Source organism: Hippopotamus amphibius, chromosome 15, assembly GCF_030028045.1.
Source record: "Hippopotamus amphibius kiboko isolate mHipAmp2 chromosome 15, mHipAmp2.hap2, whole genome shotgun sequence".
Lineage (NCBI taxonomy): Eukaryota > Metazoa > Chordata > Mammalia > Artiodactyla > Hippopotamidae > Hippopotamus > Hippopotamus amphibius.
In genome coordinates, this window is record NC_080200.1 from 20877376 (window position 1) to 20895329 (window position 17954).

Below are 17954 nucleotides of genomic sequence, written 5' to 3' on the forward strand. Positions count from 1 at the left end.
AAACTAGGTGATACAGAAGAAGCACATAGGGTCCCAAACAAGATGAATCCAAAGAGATCCATGCCAAGACATATCATAATTGAAATGGCAAAAGTTAAAGATGAAGAGAGAATTCTAAAGAGAGGAAGAGAAATAAAAAGAGTCATGTATAAGAGAATCCCCATATGTTATTCAGCTGATTTCTCTACAAAAAATTTACTGGCCAGAAAGGAATGACATGATATACTCAAAGTGCTGAAAGTGACAAACATTCAACCTAAATACTCTTCCCAGCAAGATTATTATTTAAAATAGAAGGAGCTACAAGGAACTTCTCAGAAAAGCAAAAATAGAGTCCATCAATACTAAATTGACCTTACAAGAAGTATTAAAGTATCTTCTTTAAGTGAAAAGGAAAATTGTACACAAAAATTAGGAAATTATAGGAGAGGAAAAGTCCCACAGGTAAAGGCAAATATATAGTAAACACAGGAGATCAACCACAGAAATAAGATGGTACAAAGGTTAAAAGACAAAAATTACAAAATCAACTAAAGTAGGATAAAGAGTTAAAGCATAGACATGAAGATGTAAAATATGACATCAAAAACACAAAACGTGGCAAAGGAGATTAAAAAATTGTAAAGCTTTTACAGTTGTGTTTGACTTAAATGGCTGTCAACTTAAAACAAGGAGATACAGTTAAAAGACAAGATATATGAGTTCCATGGTAACTATAAATCAAAAAACTACAATAGATACACAAAAACTAGAGAGAAATGAATTTGCACAAAATTCTAAAGGAAATCATCAAACCACTAGGGAAGAAAATAAAAGAAAAAGAAAATAACAGAAAAACTACAAAAACAATCAGAAAACAAGTAACAAATTGGAAATTAATACATGCCTATCAATAATCCATTTAAATGTAAGTGGACTAAATGACCCAGTCAGAAGATATAGGATGGCTGATAGAATAAAAAAAAAAAATGAGACCCATCTATATGCTGCCTATAAGAGATTTGCTTCAGAGCTAAAGACACACAAAGACTGAAAGTGAGAGGATGGAAAGAAGATATTCCATGCAAATAGAAAGGAAAAGAAAGTTTGGGTAGCAATAGACATATCAGACCAATTACACTTTAAACAAAATACAAAGAAGGGCATTGCAAAATGAAAAAAGGATCAATCCAAGAAGAGGATATAACATTGATTAACATATATGCAATGTAATATAGGAGCACATAAATATTTAAAGCAATTATTAACAGACATAAAGAGAGAAATTGACAGTAATACAACAACAGAAGGAGATTTCAACACTCCAATTGCATAAATGGACAAATCATCTAGAAAAAAAATCAAAAGGAAAACCAGTGGCCTTAAATGACACATTAGACCAGTTGAATTTAATAGATATCTACAGAACATTCCACCCAAAAACAGTAGAATATAATTTCTTTTTTTTTAATTTTAATTTTTTATTGAAGTGTAGTTGATTTACAATGTTTCAGATGTATGGCAAAGTGAGTCAGTTACGATGTTTGTTTTCTATGTCTCTGAGTCTATTTCCATTTTGTAAATAAGTTTATTTGTATCGTTTTTAGATTCCACACATAAGTGATATCATATGATATTTGTCTTTCTCTATCCCAGTTACTTTAGTTAGTATGATCGTCTCTATGTCCACCCATGTTTCTGCAAATGGTATTATTTCATTCTTTTTCATCACTAATATTTGTGTGTGTGTGTGTGTGTGTGTGTATCCATTCATTCTTTTTTATCCATTCATCTATCAATGGACATTTAGGTTGCTTCCATGTCTGGCTTATGTAAATAGTGCTGCTATGAATATTGGAGTGCATGGGTCTTTTCAAGTTAGACTTTTCTCTGGATATACCCCCAAGAGTTGGGTTGCTGGATCATATGGTAACTCTTTTTTTTTTTAGTTTTTGAAGGAACCACCATACCTTTCTCCATGGTTGCTACAACAATTTAGCTGAATACATTTTCAAGTGTACATGGAATATTCTCCAGGATGGATCATGCTAGGTCACAAAAACATCTCAAAAACTTGAGGGAATAAAATTATATCAAGCAGCTTTCCTGACCACAACAATAGGAAACTAGAAATCAATTACAGAAAAAAAAATGGAAAAAAAATGCACATATGGAGATCAAACAATATGCTACTAAAAAAAGTCAACTTAAACAAAAAAGGAAGTCAGAAAATACCTTAAGACAAGTGAATATAAAAACACAATTTTCCAAATCTATGGGATACAACAAAAGCATGTCTAAGAAGGAAGTTTACAGCAATGCATGCATACCTGAAGAAACAAGAAAAATCTCAAATAAATAACCTAACCTACCATCTAAAGGAATTAGAGAAAAGAACAAATAAAGCCCAAAATCAGCAAAAGAAGAAAACAATAAAGATCAATGTGGGAATAAGTAAAATAGAGGCAAAATAAAAAACAATAGGAAAGAGCAATGAAACAAAGACCTGGTTTTTTAAAAGATAAAATTGATAAGCATTAACCAGGATCATTAAGTAAAAAAAGAGAGGACAAAAAAATAAGAAATGAAATAGGAGAAATCACTATCAATCACTATCACAGAGATAGAAACAATCATAAGAGAATAATATTTTAAAAAGTTACACACCATTGAATTGAACAATATAAAAGAAATGGACTAATTCTTAGAAAGTTAATCAGAAAGCAATAAATAATCTGAACAGACTGATTACTGATATTGAAATTGAATCACCAATCAAAACCTCTCAACAAACAAATGTCCAGGACTGCACTGCTTCACAGGGGAATTCTACCAAACATATAAAGAAGAGTTAATACCTTTTTTCTCAAACTATTCCAAAAAATTGAAGAGGAGGGAACAAGCCCAAATTCATACTATGAGACCACAATTACCCTGATACCAAAACCAGACAAAGATACCACAAAAAAGGAAAATTACAGGCTAATATCTCTGATGAATATAGATGCAATAATTCTCAAAAGAAAATAGCAAAACAAATTCAACAATTTTTTTAATAACCAGAGTGTGGATAATTTTTAACTCACTCTCGTGAAATTGTCACTATTTGCAGATGACATGGCACAATATGTAGAAAATTTTAAAGTCTTCACCAAAAAACTATCAAATCTAGTAAATGAGTTCAGTAAAGTTGCAGCATACAAGATTAATACATAGGAATGTGCTGCCTTTCTATACACTAATAATGAACTATCAGAAAGATACAGCAAGAAAACAATCCCATTTACAATTGTGTCAAAAAAGAATAAAATACCTGGGCTTCCTAGGTGGCGCAACAGTTAAGAATCCGCCTGCCAATGCAGAGGTCATGGGTTTGATCCCAGCTCCAGGAAGATCCCACATGCCGCGGAGCAACTAAGCCCGTGTGCCAAAAAAAAAAAAGAATAAAATACCTAAAAATAAACTTAACCAAGCTGAAGGAGCTATACTCCAAATGGTACAAAACATTGATGAAAGAAATTGAAGATGATACAAATAAATGCAAAGATATCCCATGTTCATGGATTTGAAAAATTAGTATTGTTAAAATGAACATACTACCCAAAGCAATTTATAGATTTAATGCATTGCCTATCTAAATACCCATGACATTTTTCACAGAACTATAACAAATAATTCTAAAATTTATACAGAAATATAGAACCTCAAATAGCCAAAGCAATCTTGAGAACATAAAACAAAGCTGGAGTTATCATGGCACCTAACTTCAAATGGCACTATAAAACTATGGTAATCAAAAGAGTATGGTACTGTTTTGACCACAGAGTCATAGATCAATGGAACAGAATAGAGAGCCTAGAAATAAACCCATGCACATTTGGTCAATTAATCTATGACAAAGGAGGCAAAAATGTACCACGGGTAAAAGACCATTTCTTCAATAAGCAGTATTGGGAAACTAAACAGCTGCATGTGAAAGAATGAAATTACAACATTTTCTCATATCCTATACAAAAAAAAAACTCAACACAGATTAAATATTTAAATGTAAGACCAGAAACCATAAAACACCTAGCAGAAAACATAGGCAGTACATTCACTGACATGTCATAGCAATATTTTTTTTTGATTTGTCTCCTCAGGCAAGGGAAACAAAAGCAACAATAAACAAGTGGGACCTAATTAAACTTAAAAGCTTTTATACAGTGAAGGAAATCATTGACAAAACAAAAAGACAACTTACGGAATAGGAGAAAATATTTGCAAATCATGTCTTTTTTTTTTTTCTCTCTAGTTGTGGCCAGCTAGGGCTACTCTTTGTTTCAGTGTGTGGGCTTCTCACTGAGGTGGCTTCTCTTGTTGTGGAGCGCGGGCTCTAGGTGCATGGGCTTTGGTAGTTGCAGGATGCAGGCTCAGTAGTTGTGGCATATGGGCCTTAGAGTGTGTGGCTTAGTAGTCGTGGCTCATGGGCTCTAGAGTGCAGGCTCAGAGGTTGCGGCACATGGGCTTCATTGCTCCACTGCATGTGGGATCTTACCAGACCAGGGATTGAACCCATGTCCCCTGCATTAGCAGATGGGTTCCTAACCACTGTGTAACCAGGGAAATCCCTGGAAATGGTATGTATGATAAGGGATTAATATGCAAAATACATAAGAGTTCATACAACTCAACATAAAAAAATCCTATTAAAAAATGGACAGAAGACCTGAATAGACATTTTTCCAAATATGACACACAGAGATCTAACAGGCACATGAAAATATGCTCAACATCACTAATCATCAAGGAAATGCTCATCAAAACTACAGTGATCTGCTGTGTTTTCATTCACACAATACTCACTCAGGAATAAGAAAGTGTGCAAGCTTACCTTTCACAGGTTGTGGGGGAGGGAACAGAGGGGAAGAGAAAAAGGAAAGTGGTTGTGGGTGGCGGAAGTAGGAGGAGACTTTTAAAAGAGCAGTCTTGTGCCAAGGGCCATTTCAGAAGTAAGGAGAGTTCGTTTTATCAACCTTGAGATTTCTGAACATGGAGAGTGCAAACAAGGAGTGCAACTGCACAAAGAAGTGAGAGGAAGAATATATGAGTTGCAAATTCAAACTTACATCAGTAGAAGCTGAAGAGGGACAGGCGGCCTCTGGTGAACCATGTGTACCAGGAAACTCGGCAAAGGGGACCAAAAGAAAAAGATCTATAAAAAATAATAGAGCTCACTGTCCACGAAAAATGCCACGATGTTGTGACGATGTGAAACCTCAGAAGAAGATACCGATTCCTCCTTTACCTTCTATCCTGCCCCCTGTCAACCTGATTCACAGGGACGTTGTGCGCGCTTGGTGCCAGCAATTAAAACTGAGCACCAAAGGCCCGAAACTAGACGGGTATAAACGCCTCTGCGAACATGCTTACCCTCATCAAAAAAACATTCCTACTACAGCAGAGGAGGCCAGGATCCTATTACCATCTAGGAGAAAATCAGAGATGGACAAGGCGGGACTACGTCTGGAACGTTCTGATAAAAAGATGTCTTCTGAAGCGGCTGCTCCGCCTGAGGATGGAGCATCCGCAAAGGAAGGGGCTCCTGCTCCTGAGGGAGTCGTCTCAACTTTTGCCCCTGACCCAGAAGCTGTGTTTGCCTCCTGGAGCAGAATGACAGCCACGGCCGTGAAGATGGAATCAGGGCAATCACGAGATACCTGTGGGGTCCGGTGGTGCATGGTCCATGGGAAAAGTCTCCCTGCTAATGCAGAGGGCTGGATTCATTTACAATTTCATGCTGGACAGGCTTGGGTGCCTGAAAAACGAAGGAGGGTGTCTGCACTCTTCTTGCTACCGGCCAGCAATTTTCCACCCCCACACCTGGAGGACAACATGCTGTGCCCTGAGTGTGTACACAGGAATAAAGTATTAACGAAAAGCCTGCAGTGAGATCACAATCCCAGTAAATGGGGTACAGCTCTGATTATATTAATGATCGAGAAGTGACTGCAATCAGCTCCACGGTGCCATCTGACAGCTGCATGCCGGGCCGCTCTGCACTCGCCATGCTTCTTGCTTACAGGGTGCACAGCTTGCAGGGCTGCATGAACAAAAGCCTGTACACTGACTGGAAAGAAAATTGGAAGAGGCTGTCTTCAAAGATTCCCAGCCCTAGGGGAGCAGAGGAGAAAGGAGATGGGGACATTTTAAAAATACTAATTAATGGATGGAATTAATTTACTTGAAAGTGCCTCAAGTAAATTTCTACATTGGGCAAGATGGGGCTTACAGACAGAAGTTGAAATTTGGTCATGTACACCTTAACCAAGTATTCAAACTTATCCTCACTAGAAATGGTACAAGCAGAAAGGTGTTTCCTGATGTGATACAGTATATCACTGATAATATTCTTGCCCAAAAAGAATCATTCACAAGGAAGCAATCAGTCCTGATTATGCCTCTTGTCTCAGCATAATGAAGTGAACTTACCTTGTTTTGGGTGTCAGTTACTTAGATGCACCCATATGTAAATATTCACAGAACTATGCACTTAAGATGTCTATTTTACATATACGTAAGTTATATATAATTTTTTTAAGTGTCCTGGATAGAATGATAAATTATAGTGCCTCTAGTAAAAAAGGCAACTGGGAAATTTTGAAATGAAGGCTTTTAAAATAAAATACTCAATTGTGTATGTGAAATGATCCTTTTGCAATATGTCAGATATGACACTGCTCAAAACCCTCCCATGGATCCCATTCAGAGGGAAAATCAAAGTCCTTGTAATGACCTTGAAGGCTCTTACCTAAAGCGCCTTCTACCCCATACCCCTTCATCTGTAGCCTCATCTCCAGCACCCTGCCTTTGCTGTTCCTTGACCATGCCTCACATGCTCTTACCTTAGGGCTTTGTCACTGGCTGGAATGCTCTTTCCCCACATGTCAATGTGGTAAACTTTATCTTTTAAGTCTTTGAATGACACTTTGTCAAAAAGGAATACTCTGACCCCCTATTTAAAATCACAAGCTGTTTCTCCACCCCTACAAGCATCCTGGGTCCCTCTTATTCCGATTTCTATGTTTCATAACACTTATCTCTTAATAGATTATGTTAATTTGTAATTTATTGTTTTCCCCTGACAGTATAAAAGGATTTCTGTCAGTTCTGTGCACATAGGTATCACAACCTCCTAGAACAGCCTGACACATAGTTGGTGCTCAATAAAGGTTTATTCAGTGAATGATGAATGAAAAGGTTTGAAGTGAATTATAAAAGGAGATGGATCACAAGTTATATAGGAATCAATATTAAAAAATAGACCTGTGTCCTGTCTATATTCTCTAGGAAAATAAATTGCTGTGAGTTACCTCTTGAAAAAAAAAAAAAAAACTACAGTGATCTATGACATACATCAAAGCAAAATTCTTTTTGACCCACCTCCTAGAATCATGGAAATAAAATCAAGAATAAACAAATGGGACCTCATGAAACTTAAAAGCTTTTGCACAGTGAAAGAAACTATAAACAAGACTAGAAGGCAACCCTCAGAATGGGAAAAAATAGTTGCCTATGAAACAACGGACAAAGGATTAACCTCCAAAATATACAAGCAGCTCATGCAGCTTAATACCAAAAAAGCAAATAACCCAATCCACAAATGGGCGGAAGACCTAAATAGACGTTTCTCCAAAGAAGACATACAGATGGCCAACAATCCCATGAAAAGATGCTCAACATCACTAATCATCAGAGAAATGCAAGTCAAAGCCACAATGAGATATCACCTCACACCAATCAGAATGGCCATCATCACAAAATCTGGAAACAATAAATGTTGGAGAGGGTGTGGAGAAAAGGGAACTCTCCTGCACTGTTGGTGGGAATGTAAGTTGGTACAGCCACTATGGAAAACAATTTGGAGGTTCCTTAAAAAACTACAAATAGAACTACCATATGATCCAGTAATCCCACTCCTGGGCATATACCCAAAGAAAACCATAATCCCAAAAGAAACATGTACCATAATGTTTATTGCAGCACTATTTACAATAGCCAGGACATGGAAGCAACCGAAATGTCCATCAACAAATGAATGGATAAAGAAGATGTGGCATATATATACAATAGAATATTACTCAGCTATAAAAAGGGATGAGATGGAGCTATATGTAATGAGGTGGATAGACCTACAGTCTGTCATACAGAGTGAAGTAAGTCAGAAAGAGAAAGACAAATACTGTATGCTAACTCACACATATGGAATCTAAAAGTGGTACTGATGAACTCAGTGACAAGAACAAGGACACAGATGCAGAGAATGGACTGGAGAACTCGAGGTTTGGGGGGGGCGGGGGCTGAAGGGGAAGATGAGACCAAGCGAGAGAGTAGCACAGACATATATATACTACCAACTGTAAAATAGATAACCAGTGGGAAGTTGTTGTGTGACAAAGGGAGTTCAACTCGAGGATGGAAGATGCCTTAGAGGACTGGGACAGGGAGGGTGGGGGGGACTCGAGGGAGGGTGGGGGGGGGAGTTGAGCGAGGGAGGGAATATGGGGATATGTGTATAAAAACAGATGATTGAACTTGGTGTACCCCTAAAAAAATAATAAATTAATTAATTTAAAAAAAAACTACAGTGAGACATTACCTCTCACCTGTGAGAATAGCTACTGTCAAAAAATGCAACAAATAATAAATATTGGCAAGGATATGGAGATAAGGGAACTATAGTACACTACTAGAGGGTATGCAAATTGGTACAGCCACTATGGAAAACAGTATGGAGTTTCCTCAAAAGAACAAAAAAATAGAACTACCATATGATCCAGTAATTCCACTGCTGGATATATATCTGGAAAAATGAAAACATTAATTTGAAAAGATGTGGCACCCTACATTCATAGCAGTATTATTTACAATAGCCAAGATATGGAAGCAAAATTAGTGTCCATCAGTAGATGAATTGACAAAGATGTGGTGTGTATGTGTATATCTATAAATACAACCCCCCAAAAATTATTTTGCCATTTTCAACAACATGGACAGCCGTGGAGTGTATTATGCTTAGTGAAGTAAGTCTGACACAGAAAGACATATACTGGAAGAGGAGTCAAGATGGTACAAAAGGAGGACATGGAATTCATCACTCTCAAGCACATCAAGAATACATCTACAAATGGAATAATTCTCATTGAGCATCTGCTGAACATTAGTAGAAGACTTTAAACACCTAAAAGGACAACAAACACCTAATCCTCACAACTAGGTAGGATTAAAGAAGGAATAATAAAAGAAAAGAGGAACCAAAAAAGGGATCAGTAAACCTGGTGGGAAGCTGAAGGAGAAGAGAGGTCCTTACACTCAGAAAAACTCCCTCACAGTGGGGAAATCAGCTGGGACAGAAAAGGACCTTTGAGGGATCAAAAAATGCAGCAGATGATCTGTGGAAGGCAGGACAAAATAAAAACCGCATGCATGGTTTACACCACAGCCCTGCACATTCCAGCCTGAGCCGTGAGTAGTCTGTTGCAGAGGGGGGCTGGGTGTTGGAAAGTGGGGTTTGGACCCAGGGAGGGGACCACTGTTGGCTGTGAAAAGACAGCCTGAAAGGACAAGAGTAAGGAACTCCAAAACTGGGAAAGTTTATGAAAAAAGCCCAGGATATCATAAAATCAAGGCAGCATTATTGAGTGGTGCACAATAAGTGGGGTTGCCATTACAACCCCTTTCCACACCCATGCTTCTTTAGACTCTGCAGGCAATGTGGAGGACACCCACCTGAGTGGGCCCACCTGCCCCTTGAGTGGGGTCTCCACCACCTGCGTGGGCTCCAGGGTCCTTAGTGCCACCCATGCCAAAGCCTCCTTGGGAATCAGCCCTGGGCTCCCCTGCCTGAGACAGGAGTCTGCCAATGCTGGCAGGGCTGAGTGCTAAAGCATGAGGTTGGGAGAACTGATCTGGGGAGAGGAGCACTGTTGGCTGCATGGATACAGCAGAGGTGACAGGAGTGAGGGGATGCATGGCTGGGAATGCCCCTAGAGAAAGCCCCTGGAAAGTGAGGTGCCGCTGTTGAGTGGTGCATGGAGGATGGGCCCACAACCACCCCCACACACCAGTTCCTGCCTCCATGGGCACTGGGAGGGACTCCCACCCAGAGGGAGCATGCCATAGTTTATTGCAACTGCCTGCTTGTCCCTGCCACAGCAGGCAACTTGTGCACACCCCAACTGTGGACGCAGTAACCCTCCCTGGCCTGAGTGAGTAAATGTGCCCCAAACAGCTGCTGCTTTTGCTCCCTCTTACCTGGGCAGGGAACAGACACCTGAGGGTGGGACACATGCAAAAGTGGGGTCAAAACCAAAGCCGAGCCCCAAGCGAAGTGTGACTAAGGAAGCAGAATAGAAGTCTTTCCAGACAACTGCACAAGTCATGGATTAAATCCTGGAGATATGCTTGGTAAGTCCTGCATCTCTGGAATATCTGAATAGACAATTAGTGTTCCTACAACTGGAACTGGCCCAGCCTTTGCAGCAGTGGACTCTGGGGGCAAGTACATGCAGGAGTTGGGCCAGGTCAAAGTCTGAGCTGGCCGCACAGTGCCCACAGCTGCTCCAGAGACTTATCTAGTGGTATTGGAAGGCCCCTGGGGATATGGAGATTGGCTCTGTCTCACTGTGGGAGCAAGGACACTAACAGTGGAGGCCCTGGGAAAATATTCTTATTCCTATTATTCTTTTTTGTTTCATTTTGTTTAGTTGCTATGTTGTTGCTTTTATTAGTTTTAATCTCTTTTATTTCTTTTTATTTAAAAAAATTTAACATATACATATTTTTTTTCTATCTTCACTTTACTTTTTTGTTGTTTTGTGGGGTTTTGTCTTTTTGTTCTTTGCTTCCTTTTTTTCTTTTTTTCTTTTATGATTTTTTTCATGTGTATATTTTATGTTTTCTTCACATTTTTGGTTGTTCCTTTCTGTTTTTCTTTTATTTTTCATTTCTGTTCTCATTAGTTTAATCCTTATCAACTGTTCTCATTTTTCAATTCTTTGTTCTCTTCTTTTTGTTTTTGTTTTGTTTTTTCTCTGTGTGTGTGTGTTGCATTGTTGCTGCTGTTTGTTTGGTTTTGTTCATGCTATTTGTCTTGGGTTTTCTTTTTTCCTTTTTCTTTCCTTTCTTTTTTTTCTCTGGCTGTACTGTGTGGTTTGCAGGCTCTTGGTTCCCCAGCCAGGTGTTGGGCCTGGGCCTTCAGGGTGGGATCACCAAGTTCAGGATGCTGGACTGCCAGGGAATTCCCAGACACAGGGAATATTAATCACTGTGTGCTCTTCCAGAGGCATCTATATAAACACCAAGACCCAGCTCAACCCAAATGCCTGAAAGCTCCAGTACTGAACACTTCACACCAAACAACCAGCAAGACAGGAACACAGACTCATCCATCAGCTGACAGGCTGCCTAAAGTCATACTAAGCTCACAGATACCTCAAAACACACCACCCAACATGGTCCTGCCCATCATAGGGAAATGATTCAGCTCCACCCACCAGAGTGCAGACACCAGGTGCTCCTACAAGGAAGCCTATACAAGTTGATGGACCAAGCTCACTCACGAGGAGCAGACAACAGAAGCAAGAGGAACTATGACCCTGCAGCATATGGAAAGGAGACCATAAACACAGTAGGTTAGACAAGGTGAGATGACAGAGAAATATGTTGCAGACTAAGGAGCAAGGTAAAAACCCACAGGAACAAATAAATGAAGAGGAAATAGGCAATTTACCTGAAAAAGAATTCAGAGTAGCAATACTAAAGATGACCCAAGGTCTCAGAAATAGAATGGAGGCATGGATTGAGAAGAACGTTTCACAAGGACTTAGAAGAACTAAAGAGCAAACAATCAGTGATGAACAACACAATAACTGAAATGAAAAATATACTAGAAGGAATCAATAGCAGGATAACTAGATGAAAGAACAGATAAGTGAGTTGAAAACTAAAATGGTGGAAATAACTGCTGAAGAACATAATAAAGAAAAAAGAATAAAAAGAAATGAGGACAGTCTCAGAGACATCTAGGACAACGTTAAACTCACCAACATTCAAATTATGGGGGTCCCAGAAGAAAAAGAGAAAGGGAAAGGGCCTGAGAAAATATTTGAAGAGATTAAGGTCAAAAAATTCCTTAACATGGGAAAGGAAATAGTCAATCAAGTCTGATAAGTGCAGAGAGTCCCATACAGGAAAAACTCAAAGAGAAACATGATGAGATGTATTAATCAAACTATCAAAAATTAATTACAAAGAAAAAATATTAAAACCAGCAAGGGAAAAGCAGCATATTTATGGATTGTAGAAAAATGGTACAGTTGAATCTAGTGATAGGGCAGGAATAAAGAAGCAGATGTAGAGAATAGACTTGAGGACACAGGGGGATGGAAGGGAATATTAGGATGTAGTGAGAGAGTGGCACTGATATATGATACACTACCAAATATAAAATAGATGGCTAGTGGGAAGCTGCCATAGAACACATGGAGATCAACTCCGTGATTGGTGATGACCTAGAGGGCTGAGATAGGGAGGGAGTCTTAAGAGGGAGGGGATATGGGGACATATGTATAAATACAGCTGATTCACTTTGTACAGCAGAAACTGGTGCAACAGTGTAAAGCAATTATACTCCATAAAGATCTGAAAATAAATAAATATTTAATTTTTTTAAAGTACAATAAAAAAATAATTGGTGCTGGGAAAACTGAACAGCTACATGTAAAATAATGAAAGTAGAACACTTCCTAACACCATACACAAAAATAAACTCAAAATGCCTTAAAGACCTAAATGTAAGGCCAGACACTTTAAAACTCTTAGAAGAAAACACAGGCAGAACACTCTTTGACATAAATCACAGCAACATCTTTTTTGACCCACCTCCTAGAGTAATGGAAATGAAAACAAAAATAAACAAATGGGGCCTAATGAAATTTAAAAGCTTTTGCACAGCAAAGGAAACCATAAGCAAGATGAAAAGACAACCGTCAGAATGGGAAAAAAATATTTGCAAATGAAGCAACTGACAAAGGATTAATCTCCAAAATATACAAACAGCTCATGCAGCTCAATGTCAAAAAAACAAAACCCAGTCAAGGAACGAGTTGAATACCTAAATAGACATTTCTCTGAAGATGACATAATATGGCCAACAAAGACATGCAAAGATGCTCAATATCACTAGTTATTAAAGAAATGCAAATCAAAACTACAATGTGGTGTCTCTTCACACCAGTCAGAATGGTCATCATCAAAAATCTACAAACAATAAATGCTGGAGAGAGTGTGGAGAAAAGGGAATCCTAATGCACTGTTGGTGAGAATGTAAAATGATAAACCCACAATTGAGAACAGTATGGAGAGTCCTTAAGAAACTAAAAATACAACTACCATATGACCCACTAATCCAACTACCAGGCATATACCCTGAAAAAAATCATAATTTAAAAAAGACACATGTATCCCAATATTCATTGCAGCACTATTTACAATAGCCAGGACATGGAAGCAACCAAAATGTCCAATGACAGATGAATGAAAAACAAAGATGTGGTATGTATATACAATAGAATATTACTCAGCCATATAAAGGAACAAAATTGAGTCATTTGTAGAGATGTGGATGGACCTAAGGAGTGTCATTCAGAGTGAAATAAAAGTCAGAAAGAAAAACCAACATGGTATGTTAACACATATATGTGGAATCCAGAAAAAAATGGTATAAATGATCTTATTTGCAAAGCAGAAATAGAGACACAGACATAGAGAACAAATGTATGGTCACCAAAGGGAAAGGGGGGTGAGGTGCGAGGAATTGGGAGATTGGGATTGCATTTATACACTATTGATACTATGTATAAAATAGATAACTAATGAAAAGGTACTGAAAGCACAGGAAACTCTACTTAATGCACTGTGGTGATCTAGATGGGAAGGAAATCCAACAAAGAAGGGATATATATATGTATAGCTGATTCATTTTGCTGTACAGTGGGAACTAACACAACATTGTAAAGCAACTATTACTCCTAAAAGTTAATTTAAGAAAGAAAGATAAATACTGTATTTTTTTCTCTTACTTGTGGAATGTAAAAAATAAAATGAATAAAACAAAACAGAAACAGACTCAAAGACAGAGAATAAAGTAGTGATTACCAGTGGGGAAAGGGCTAGTGGAGTGGCAAGATAAGGAAAGGGGAATAAGAGGTACAAACACTAGGTATAAGTAAGATACAAGGGTGTGATGTACAGCACAGTGCACATAGTCAATATTTTATAGCTTTAAATGGAATATAATCTATAAAAATATTGAACTGCTATGTTGTATACCTGAAACTAATATAAACCAATTGTACTTGAATTTTTAAAAAGATATTATTATAAATTATTTGTCATCTTTTTACAGTGTGAATTTCATCCTGAGTGAATTAGTTTGTTAATTTGTCTTATGTTCCAGATTTTTGTTTGACTTTGAGCTACTTTTCAAGGGGAGATTTATATTTTTTTTATTTTATAATATTTTTGTCTCTCTTAATGTGTCCTCTGGAAAAAAATGTGTGCCAACCTCCCTGCTGTGCTTAGTAGTTGGTGAATACTTCATTCCAGGCTTCTGGTGCCATATCTTAAAGCATGTTTTAAAGTGAGAATTCACAGATATTGCCCTCATGATGTGGGCACTATGGTAAAGCTAATTGGCTGCAAACCTGGAGATCTGTGAGTTATCTTACTGGACATTGTGGAGAAGCTGGGCTGTAAGAGCCCTCTTTTCCTGTCTGGCATCCTGTCGTGCACACCTTCCTCTACTCTCTATTTTCTAACACAGTGCTTAGTGCTGCATCTGCATTCCCAGGACCCAATTGTGATGCCCATCCATCACTGCTCCTCCAGTGTATACCAATCTTCCCTTTAACTCCTTCCCAACTCAAAGCTCACCTGTCCTGTGTGAAGCAGAGCTGCCAACTGGTTTTGCCTAGGAGTGGGTGTCCCATCCAACCTTGTCTCCACCAGATGATTCTCTTATTGACACCACTTTTCTGGTCCTGTCATCTTTTAACTTTGCAAATCTTGCATTAAACCTGTCTTAGGTGTTTCCATGATTTAATTTCTAACCTCTCCTGACTCCAACCATAAAAGGGGACCTTCCTAATGCCCACATGCCTTGAGTGCATGTACATGACATTATTTTGCAAATTCCACTTTAAATTAGCATCACTCCTGAGTCACAGGTCATTTTCCCAGAAGTAGACTCAGACAGGTTTTGCTTGCAAAAGGTTTATTAGAGAATACTCTCAGGATTGAGAATTTTGAGGGGAGGAGAGAGTTAAGGAAACAAAATGGGATACAGGGAGAATTTGTCTACAGTTCTTCAAATGATCCTTCAGGGAGGAAGAATCTGGTGAGCTCTGGAGCTGGGCTGACCCTTTATAGTCAAACTGAGACAAAGTGGCCAGGCAGCCTTTGTATCCTCTATTGAGCAGTCATGAGATTCAGGCAACTCTCCAAGGATATCCATGGCCTTGGGCAAGGTGTCTCTCCTCGGCCAAGGGCAATTCTTGAAAGGGACACAGCTAAAAGCTGTCACCTTCCCACTCTCCCAGCCGCTGAGGAATGAAGAATTTGTAATCCCGGAGGCTCACCCTCCTTCCCACAATGTCCATACTTAGCTTGAACATGATAAATCGAATTGATGTGTTAATCTGATAACCTTTGGACAGGAAAAGGCTTTAATTTTCAGTAGGGCATATTCATATTTCTTCCAATCAAACTAAAGTTGATTACGCTAGGTACCCAGGCCCAGAGCTATATACACAGTGGTATTGCCAAACTATCTCTGCCCTGTACCACACGGACATCTCCTCAGGAGTTTTCTGAGAGCACCAGCCACTTCCTTGTTCCTCAGGCTGTAGATGAGTGGGTTGAGCATAGGGGTAATCATGGTATAGAAGGCAGAGACCACTTTTTCCTGCTTGGAGGAGTGGTAGGTGTGGGGCTGCATGTAGGTGATCATGGCAGCCCCATAGAAGAGACACCACTGCCATGTGGGAGGAGCAGGTAGCAAAGGCCTTCTGATGACCTTCAGCAGAACGCATGCGGAGCACAGTCACCAGGATCAGCAGGTAGGAGACGGAGATAACAGAGAAGGGCAGGAGCAGCATGAGGATGCAGCACACATAGTTCATAGTCTCATAGAGGAAGGTATCACCACAGGCCAGCTTAAGCACTGCAGGGATATCACAGAAGAAGTGGTCAATCTCCTGGGAGCCACAGTAGGGAAAGCTCAGGGTGTAGATGGCCTGAATCAACCCATCCACCAGGCCAAAGAGCCAACACAGTGCCACCATGAGCCAGCAGACACGGCGGTTCATGACCACTGAGTACCTCAGCGGGTTGTTGATGGCCACATAGCGATCATAGGCCATGAAGGCCAGCAGGAAGCACTCATCCCCCAGGAGGGTGAGGAAGAAGAGGATCTGGAGCCCACAGCCTGTGAAGGAGATGGAGCCATGGCCCAGGAGGTAGTCAATGGCCATGCGTGGCACAATGGTGGAGATGAGCATGAGGTCCATGAGGGACAGCCAGCTGAGGAAGAAGTACATGGGGCTGTGCAGGTGGGAGTCAGTGTTGATGAGGAAGATCATGAGCCCATTTCCAGAAAGAGCCACCAGAAACATGACCATGATGATGGAGAAGAGGAGGAGGTGCAGGGGTGAGTGGGTGAAGAGGCCCAGGAGGATGAAGTGGGAGATGAGCGTCTGGTTTTCCACCAAGGCCATTGTTCCTGCAGAGGGGTGTGTCAGACAGAGGACTGGGAACTGGAAGCAGGAGGTTTATGGTTAGTGCTATGATAGTGAGGCCATTAACACTTTTCACAAAGCTTTGCCCTCTTTATATATTACTTAGAATAACCAGCATATCCTCGTAAGAGAAAGAATCCTAACAAACATGCAGGCTGTTGCTGTTGTTGTTTTAACTACTAGGTCTTCCTGCACTTCATTGAGAAGCCAATGTTAAGCTATATTTCCTAAAGTGGACACTGCTTCTACCTCTGTTAGGATGGGTCTGTCTCCAGCCCACACAGTTGCTTCTCCTACAAAGCTCACTCTAGGATTTGCTTTTTCAGGAAAAAAAGTCCTAAAGCAGAAAAGACAGTTACCAACTGTGTGAACTGAGCATTTACAAAACCATTCTGAAACTCAGTTTTTTCGTCTTACATTGGGATAACAGCTACCTTATAATGTGGTAGTAAAGATTGAAGGTGACAACATAAGCCATGCCTAGTAGTCCAGAAATGATGACAGCTGACATTACTTGAGAATTTCTCACGTGCCAGGCACCATTATGGGCCCTCTGTCACATCCTAGCATTCAGTACTCATAACTGCCTTGAAAGAATGATGATTATCCCCATTTCACAATTAAGGAAAGTGAGGCAGTGGGAGGTTTATTAATTTTTCTTTCAAATATAAAAGCCTAAAATGTTTTCTAAGGAGACAGTAAATGAGAAACTGGGGGCAACCTAAAAGCCCAACACAAAGGAAAACCTGAGTAAATTATGGTATGATCAAATAATAAAATAATACATTGTCAATGAGATTCTTATGACATTTTAATAGATACTGAGAAGGAATTTATATTGACTATTATTTTTAAGTATTTCAAAAGACTGGAAAGGGAGATCAACTTGATGCTTGGTGATGACCTAGTGGGGTGGAATAGGAAGGATGGGAGGGAGGCTCACGAGGGAGGGTATCTGAGGATATATGTATTAATACAGCTGATTCACTTTGTTGTACAGCAGAAACTAACACAACATTGTAAAGCAATTATACGCCAATAAAAATATGAAAAAAAAAGACTGGGAGAAATATGCCAAGATATTAACCATGTGCTTGCATCTAGTTAGTGGGGTTAGGTATTATCTCCCTCCAATCTTTT

The 17954-nt window shown here is 39.4% G+C and overlaps 2 pseudogenes; one reads left to right on the forward strand and one right to left on the reverse strand.

The window, feature by feature from the left end:
- The first annotated feature begins 5010 nt into the window (after nucleotides 1-5010).
- Nucleotides 5011-5910, forward strand: LOC130836683 (developmental pluripotency-associated protein 4-like; annotated as a pseudogene).
- A 9934-nt stretch (nucleotides 5911-15844) lies between these two features.
- On the reverse strand, nucleotides 15845-16793 carry LOC130836337 (olfactory receptor 56-like; annotated as a pseudogene).
- Between the last annotated feature and the right edge of the window lie 1161 nt (nucleotides 16794-17954).